The 9,593-nt window shown below is 34.2% G+C and overlaps 1 long non-coding RNA gene across 1 annotated transcript in view; it reads left to right on the forward strand.

The window, feature by feature from the left end:
• Window positions 1–4,225: 4,225 nt before the first annotated feature.
• Window positions 4,226–9,593, forward strand: part of LOC112904728 — a 14,014-nt gene continuing 8,646 nt past the window's right edge. The window contains exons 1-2 of the long non-coding RNA XR_003231312.1: window positions 4,226–4,362; window positions 8,494–8,496. This is a non-coding gene — a long non-coding RNA (uncharacterized LOC112904728). The remainder of the gene's footprint in view (window positions 4,363–8,493; window positions 8,497–9,593) is intronic.

A 9,593-nucleotide genomic window follows, 5' to 3' on the forward strand; every position in this document is an offset into this window, starting at 1 on the left:
CTTTTGTTCATATATAAAATTTGACACAAAAGTTACATGAAATTTCGTCAATTCCCGATTGTTTATCTTTATTTTAGTTCCGTTCGAATTCCTAAAACAAACAAAACCATTGAAACCGTTAATAGTTATATTGACATTATATTAAGTCAGCTGTGACCTCTGAAAATAATGCCCCGCAACTCCAACGCACTCATACATATGCACATGTATGTACACAAATATTATAGTATTATACCCTTGCTAAATCTTTCAATAGTTATGATTTTGTTAATGAGCCTTGACCTTAAGCAACCTAGAACAATGTTTTTCTAGTGTGCAAGGCGCAAAAAGAGTACTGTTTCAATGAGTATATTTCGAGGTGATTAATCTTCTAAAACAGTAATTTGGTCGACAGACAGAGAGACAGGGTTAGGTCAAATAAAGTAGAAATTAATAAGAAAACCTAAATGTAATTGTTAAAACCTTCAATCTCGTTATGTGAAGGTTCGCTAAAATCTATCCCAAACCAAAATAAAACTAGGTACCTATTATAGTAAAATCCAGTGGCGGCGTTCATTGAATCTATTTTTTAAGAACGAGTAGATGATCAGCATGCACGTTTTGATGATTTAAAAAGTCAGACCATTTTTTCAACCGTAATCGAAGTGTACTTGCAATTAGTGAAAAGTAAAAGTGAAAAATATTCTTGGAAGAAGGTGGCAGTTCTTTCAGGACTGATGGTGGCAGAGACTGTGATGAATGTCGCTGCGATATGGAAGACAATGGGAATCCACCACTTTATGATATTCATAGGACAACCCACCGAAATTTCACTGGGGTACAGCATTCCGGACATAAACTAGTCTCCCACTCGGATGTCTGGGTGCGGACTACTTCCGAGGATATCATCGGAAATAGAGAAGAATTTGAACTAGTACTGAAAATTTTAAGGAATAGTAAGGCACCAAAAAGTTTAGAGATCGTTTGTCACGAAATGGGATAATTGCAAAAGGAATAAGGTTATATATATATATACATAAAAAGAGAGACCCGGAAAGTTGCCACAATTTTCGAACAATTAGCTTAACTTTTCATGCGTCGAAAATCTTTACAATTATACAGAAAAGGATGAAAAATCGGGGCGAAGGAAATTTTGGGGGATAACCAATTCGGGTTTAGAAGGAACAGGGGAACGCATAAGGTCATCTTAGCTTTAAGGATATCACTTAAGAAAACAATAAAACAAAAGCGTATACATAGGATTCGTAGATCTAGAAGAAAGTTTTGACGATGTCGAATAGGAGATGATGTTACAAACAATTAAGGATGTACGGATGAGATTTAGAGATGCAGTTTATAACTATTAACTAATTTTTAAATTTTTATATTGAAATTGCGAGTAATTGAATTAAAAGATGAGCATGCTTAAATTTGCTGATGATATAACAGTGTTAACATCTAGCAAAGAAGCGTTAGAGTTAGCTTTTTAATAATAATAAATAAATATAAACCGTGTGGATAGAACAGATGACATAAATAAAAATAACAATTGAACAGAAACATCGATATGTAAGAGATGTAAAGGTAGAGTTAGAACAAATATAAAAATAGGAGACCATAAAGTAGAAGGAACTTAAGAAAAGACTAAAGGTCTATGTTTGGAGCATGGCTCCGTACGGGGGATGAGACTTGGAAGGTGGGTCCTGCTGAAACAGCATTTCAATTGTGATATTATAGGAGGTTGTTAAAAATACTGTGGGTAGAAAAGGTTGGACAAGAATAAGCATTAGAAAGTAATAATGATAGAGGGCGTCATTTAAATCAGAAAATTAGAAATAGACGAGGCAGATTAATGGGACACCTTGTCAAGCATAAACATAAAGGACCACTTAGAGATATATTAGAAATAGAAACAGGAGTTTTAAAGTGTATAGATAGACCCAGGCAGATTACTGTTTACAAATAGTTATTGGAGATGTTGGTTGCTCAAGTTTCTAAAAAATGTGGAGATTGACTCATGATAGAAAGAAGTAAAGGTGCATGTTCAAAGAAAAAAGCTTTTGGGTGTTTCATTCACACCAGCTACTAATGCTGGTGGGCGGGCTGTCCCCCCGGAAGATAAAGCGGAAGGCCCTCTTCAACCTCCTTTCAGGAATCGTGGGAATGGGTAAGTGATGGCTCGGGTGAGAAAGATGAGACGGACAAAATGAAGACAGAAGAGAGTGAAAGATTATCTGTGGAATATTACTGCCCCAGCGTTTGCCTAAGTGATCTAAGGAAGGAAACCACAGAAAAACTTGGACTAAGGCAGACGGACCTGGAAACGAACTCGCGTCCTCCCGACTGCTAAGCAATGATCTAGACCTCTAGGCCATGCCGCTCGGTGAATGTTCAATCAATCGGACTTAATTGCCTTGATGTAGGGTTATTTCTCCTCCTTCGATGGGGTTATCCGACCTTTCGCCTGCCGCTGTGTTTGGTACTTTAAACTTTTTCAATTTTCTAATAGGAAATGTACAAAACATTGCAAATTACTTAGTAATTATTACCATTTATTTGACTTGAACCTTTAACTGTTCAAGGATTGTAACTGACAATCATCTCTAGAAATAAATTTTTCGATAAACAATAACTGAACAGATTCCGTTTTGGGAATTTGGAGGTCTTTGATTTCAAACAAAAACCAAACATCCGATTATTTACCGCTATTCTATTTTTAAACGAGATCCGTTGATATTATTATATTTTTTATTAGGTATATTGCAAAAAACTTCCACAGGCAGTATTTCAACTCTATAAACAAAGCAATTAGTTATTTGCATAAAAAAAAAACTCTTTCATAAGTATGTAAACTTTGTAAATTGACTTTATAATTACAATAACGGAGTGCAGATAGACCTTTTGACTTTGTATTGTTTTTTTCGTGTCTTTCTGTTAAAAAAATACTACATCCGAGGTTTTGATGAGCACAACTGTTAACATAATGATATCATATAATACAATAAGCTCTTACAATTGAAAACATTTAAGCAGGTGATAAATAATATCAATACAGCAAGAACAAATATTTGTAACAAGTAGGCAAAGCACCTATGTTTGAATACATATTAAAGAGGGTACTAAGTTTAATTCAATATTTTTGTAGATTCTAATATGCATAAAAAATATACACTAATGGATTTCCATCTCACAAACACTTGAAATATAAATTAAACTTATGAATTATTATAATAACTCAAAAAATGGAATTTTTACTGACCCATTGCATATTTTGCTCATTTCAAGGTTTTTGGTTAGCGAACATAAAATTGGTAATGAAGTCATACGCATAATGACTTCGTGGAATAAATGAAACGTACTTAGTATATTCGAAAAATGTGTATATTTTTTCGCCGGTTTTCAAATAATAAGGCGCCAGGTGTAAATGGGATACAGGGGGAAATTCTAGAACATGCAGGACAAGAGGTGTGTGATATAATTAAAAGGAATTTTAGACATTTAGGGTACAGTAGTAATAATATAAGAAACGAGGCAGGGCTCATTTTGATAGAAAATGAGTAAAAGGCAGACAGGTGGAAAGAATACTTAAAGAACCTCTACGCAGGCCCTGAGTTAGGAGATATATTAGAGAAGGAAGATAGTGTGGAGATGAGTTAAGTTATCCCATAATGAGAGAAGAGTTCGATGTAGCATTAAAAGAATTAAAGAATAATAAGGGGTCAGGGGTAGGATGCAGGACAAGAGGTTAGAGATAGTATGTTTAAGCTAGTTAGTCATGTTTACGAGACGGGGAATGTTCCAGAGGATTATTAACGGGAAGCGCGGATAGGTGGAAGACATTTAGAACAATTAGCTTAACTTCCCATGCGTCAAAAATCTTAACTAGAATTGTACAGAGGAGGATGGAAAAAAGAACTATTACGAGAAGATTAATTTGGGTTTAAAAGAAATAAAGGAACGTGGAAGGCCATTCTAGCTTTATGGGTAACAATAGAAAAAACCATAGAAAAAAGAAAGAGTGCGTACATAGGATGTGTAGATTTAGAAAAAGCTTTTGACAATATTAAATGGGATAAGACAATATACTTAAAAATGTAGGGATGAGTTACAGAGATAGAAGAGTGATACTTACAGTTTGTATAAAGAGCAACGGGCAGTTGTAGAGATGGGGCTGTAACGTAGAGAAGTAAGTGCCGGTGCACACTTGCGACAGTTTGCCGCCGCGGGCCCGCAGCGGCACCGCAAAGTTTGCTGCACACTTGTTGGTATTTTTGCGGTTTTGTTGCGGCGCCGCAAAAGTAATAAAAATATATATCTAATACAGTGTCATTCGTTTTTAAAGAAAATCAGTCAGTGCGACAAGTTGAATAGTGCAAAATGGAAGTNAATATAGTGAGTCGTCAACTAGCTATTGACGGTTAATTGTATGTATAAATATGACCGTAAGAGAGATAATATTTCTCGTAAGTTCGGTCTTAGCATGATATTATACTGATTTAAAATGATTTCTGAAATTTTATATTAGAGACCTATTTTTAGCCAAATGTGTATATACTTATGTATTACCTAATTCTTAACGCTTTAGCACCATGTTTATGTTCGATTTTTATTAACCTCTATAAATTAGAAAACTCTATGAGTGAGGATAATATTCAGGTACCTTGAATTCTCGCTTACCCAGGTTTGACTGTAAAAATAAGCATTTTTTTTATATTCTTCCCAAATTTATGCTAAATTATAGTCTTGTATAGTATTTTCTTATTTTCAATGGAACGTTTTAGAATCGTATGAGGAAGTGTCTTTAGAAAAATTTTGTTTCCTTCTTCAGGCGTATCTTCCAATCAATACAAATCGAAATACGTTGTGTAACATTATTGATTTTATATGCGCGATATTTTCAGAGATAAAACTTAAACTATTCCGTCACCGCCCATGTGACGTCCTGAAATTTTCCATCTGTTTATTTCTAGATGTAATACGTAAATATGAATTAATTATTAAAACCAAGAATTCTTTCTAGCTATTACTTGATTAGTTGATATGAATGACGAGCCACGACGAAAGATTCTACGCCATGGAATCAATTTCCCATTCTAATGATCTAGCAATGAGGTAGAAGCTCATCTGTTTCTTCATTTAATTTTTATCCACTACAAATTACCATCAATTAAAGAGAAAAAAAAATTTGTTGCTGTCACACCCTCGCCGGGAATGAAACCCCGGAACGTTGACTTTACGCGTCAATGTTCTTATCGCGAAGCTACGAGAAATGATAACAGCTAGAACTACGAAACATACTTTTATATAAAATTTTATGTGATGTTAATATGTACATTATATACATTAGTTAGATTTAATGCTGCTGCAACTTTTCGTAGTATAGTGATCAAGACATTGATTCGTGAAACCCAAGTTCGAGGGTTCGATTCCCGGCGAGTGCCAGCAGCAACAATTTTTCGTCATTAATTTAAGGTTAGATAAAGGTTTAGAAAGTTATGGGGGTTCAAAGTTAATAAATATGTCAATTTTTATACATTTCTAGGCATGTAAATATTTATATAGTCATTCTTAAACAATGTTCAAAGGTAAAACTGATGGAAAAATACATAAAAATATTGAGAAAGTTATATAAAACATTATTTAAATCAATAGGGTAGGTTAGGTTAGGTTATCGGGTATTGTTCAAGTGACCACCCTCTTTCGGTCCCCCACCTCCACCCGCTTGAAAATATTTTTTTTTATTGAATATTATTTGAATTATAGTGTATGAAAATTGTCAAAATAATCAACTTTCAACCCCCATAACTTTTTACGGGGCTGAGACCGCCGCAAATTTTTATGTGGTTTTACTCAGGTGACCACCCTCTTCCGATCCCCCCTACCCTCATTCGATCCCCCCTACCTCCAACCCATCTAACCCCCACAACTTTTTATGGGGGTGAGACCGCCACGAACTTTTTATGGTACAGTGGTGGGGGAGACCTCCCCTTTCGATCCCCGAAGGGGCCATCATTTAGACATTTACCTAAGGTTATTTGTAGTGTATAAAAATTAAATAAATTTTCACATTAATATTAAAATCTCAGGATTATTTCACTAAATATATTTATTATCTCAACAATATTGTTTTAAAATAAGATTAAACTTTTGAGAGAATTTCTAATCTATTGGAAGCGATAACATAGACATAACATATTGAGAAAAAAGGAGATCTAATTTCACTTTTAATGTTTTAATTATTATTTACCTCTCAGTCTAAATTCAAGGTTCAGTTAATTAAAATGTAACAACAATTAATAATTTATTTTTCAATTACATGCTAATGAACAAGAGTATTTGTTATGTTACCATATCATTTTCATTTCTAAAATTACGTAAAAGATTCAATCTACTAGGCACACGTGTGCAATCCTTACAGTGTTGTGTGTTTGTGGTAGGGTTTTCAACAAAAGTATATAACAATCACAATGTTTTAAACAAATGAAGATAGTATTACTAGCTTTAATTATTTGCATTATTTTAATTAGCTAGTTGTTATGTTAATTTAAAAATTTAGCGCATGCTACGGTGTAACATTGTATTGATTTAATTGATGTCAATAATACCTAAACAGAACAATAAATTTGTGAACGCAATACATCAAAATTTTTCATTCAACTGTAGCCCTAGAGAGATTAATTTTGCGTTGTTTTATATTTTGAATTCGGAAAATTTAATACCCACATACATAATACCTCAATTTTATTGTTAAAAAAGGATTTTTATGTTCATATATTCTTAATTAAAAATTCCTTCCGGTTGTTCCTATATAAAATTTGACACAAAAGTTACATGAAATTTCGTCAATTCCCGATTGTTTATCTTTATTTTAGTTCCGTTCGAATTCCTAAAACAAACAAAACCATTGAAACCGTTAATAGTTATATTGACATTATATTAAGTCAGCTGTGACCTCTGAAAATAATGCCCCGCAACTCCAACGCACTCATACATATGCACATGTATGTACACAAATATTATAGTATTATACCCTTGCTAAATCTTTCAATAGTTATGATTTTGTTAATGAGCCTTGACCTTAAGCAACCTAGAACAATGTTTTTCTAGTGTGCAAGGCGCAAAAAGAGTACTGTTTCAATGAGTATATTTCGAGGTGATTAATCTTCTAAAACAGTAATTTGGTCGACAGACAGAGAGACAGGGTTAGGTCAAATAAAGTAGAAATTAATAAGAAAACCTAAATGTAATTGTTAAAACCTTCAATCTCGTTATGTGAAGGTTCGCTAAAATCTATCCCAAACCAAAATAAAACTAGGTACCTATTATAGTAAAATCCAGTGGCGGCGTTCATTGAATCTATTTTTTAAGAACGAGTAGATGATCAGCATGCACGTTTTGATGATTTAAAAAGTCAGACCATTTTTTCAACCGTAATCGAAGTGTACTTGCAATTAGTGAAAAGTAAAAGTGAAAAATATTCTTGGAAGAAGGTGGCAGTTCTTTCAGGACTGATGGTGGCAGAGACTGTGATGAATGTCGCTGCGATATGGAAGACAATGGGAATCCACCACTTTATGATATTCATAGGACAACCCACCGAAATTTCACTGGGGTACAGCATTCCGGACATAAACTAGTCTCCCACTCGGATGTCTGGGTGCGGACTACTTCCGAGGATATCATCGGAAATAGAGAAGAATTTGAACTAGTACTGAAAATTTTAAGGAATAGTAAGGCACCAAAAAGTTTAGAGATCGTTTGTCACGAAATGGGATAATTGCAAAAGGAATAAGGTTATATATATATATACATAAAAAGAGAGACCCGGAAAGTTGCCACAATTTTCGAACAATTAGCTTAACTTTTCATGCGTCGAAAATCTTTACAATTATACAGAAAAGGATGAAAAATCGGGGCGAAGGAAATTTTGGGGGATAACCAATTCGGGTTTAGAAGGAACAGGGGAACGCATAAGGTCATCTTAGCTTTAAGGATATCACTTAAGAAAACAATAAAACAAAAGCGTATACATAGGATTCGTAGATCTAGAAGAAAGTTTTGACGATGTCGAATAGGAGATGATGTTACAAACAATTAAGGATGTACGGATGAGATTTAGAGATGCAGTTTATAACTATTAACTAATTTTTAAATTTTTATATTGAAATTGCGAGTAATTGAATTAAAAGATGAGCATGCTTAAATTTGCTGATGATATAACAGTGTTAACATCTAGCAAAGAAGCGTTAGAGTTAGCTTTTTAATAATAATAAATAAATATAAACCGTGTGGATAGAACAGATGACATAAATAAAAATAACAATTGAACAGAAACATCGATATGTAAGAGATGTAAAGGTAGAGTTAGAACAAATATAAAAATAGGAGACCATAAAGTAGAAGGAACTTAAGAAAAGACTAAAGGTCTATGTTTGGAGCATGGCTCCGTACGGGGGATGAGACTTGGAAGGTGGGTCCTGCTGAAACAGCATTTCAATTGTGATATTATAGGAGGTTGTTAAAAATACTGTGGGTAGAAAAGGTTGGACAAGAATAAGCATTAGAAAGTAATAATGATAGAGGGCGTCATTTAAATCAGAAAATTAGAAATAGACGAGGCAGATTAATGGGACACCTTGTCAAGCATAAACATAAAGGACCACTTAGAGATATATTAGAAATAGAAACAGGAGTTTTAAAGTGTATAGATAGACCCAGGCAGATTACTGTTTACAAATAGTTATTGGAGATGTTGGTTGCTCAAGTTTCTAAAAAATGTGGAGATTGACTCATGATAGAAAGAAGTAAAGGTGCATGTTCAAAGAAAAAAGCTTTTGGGTGTTTCATTCACACCAGCTACTAATGCTGGTGGGCGGGCTGTCCCCCCGGAAGATAAAGCGGAAGGCCCTCTTCAACCTCCTTTCAGGAATCGTGGGAATGGGTAAGTGATGGCTCGGGTGAGAAAGATGAGACGGACAAAATGAAGACAGAAGAGAGTGAAAGATTATCTGTGGAATATTACTGCCCCAGCGTTTGCCTAAGTGATCTAAGGAAGGAAACCACAGAAAAACTTGGACTAAGGCAGACGGACCTGGAAACGAACTCGCGTCCTCCCGACTGCTAAGCAATGATCTAGACCTCTAGGCCATGCCGCTCGGTGAATGTTCAATCAATCGGACTTAATTGCCTTGATGTAGGGTTATTTCTCCTCCTTCGATGGGGTTATCCGACCTTTCGCCTGCCGCTGTGTTTGGTACTTTAAACTTTTTCAATTTTCTAATAGGAAATGTACAAAACATTGCAAATTACTTAGTAATTATTACCATTTATTTGACTTGAACCTTTAACTGTTCAAGGATTGTAACTGACAATCATCTCTAGAAATAAATTTTTCGATAAACAATAACTGAACAGATTCCGTTTTGGGAATTTGGAGGTCTTTGATTTCAAACAAAAACCAAACATCCGATTATTTACCGCTATTCTATTTTTAAACGAGATCCGTTGATATTATTATATTTTTTATTAGGTATATTGCAAAAAACTTCCACAGGCAGTATTTCAACTCTATAAACAAAGCAATTACTTATTTGCATAAAAAAAAAACTCTTTCA

This window comes from Agrilus planipennis, unplaced genomic scaffold (genome assembly GCF_000699045.2).
Source record: "Agrilus planipennis isolate EAB-ADULT unplaced genomic scaffold, Apla_2.0 scaffold206, whole genome shotgun sequence".
In the NCBI taxonomy this organism is placed as follows: Eukaryota; Metazoa; Arthropoda; class Insecta; order Coleoptera; family Buprestidae; genus Agrilus; species Agrilus planipennis.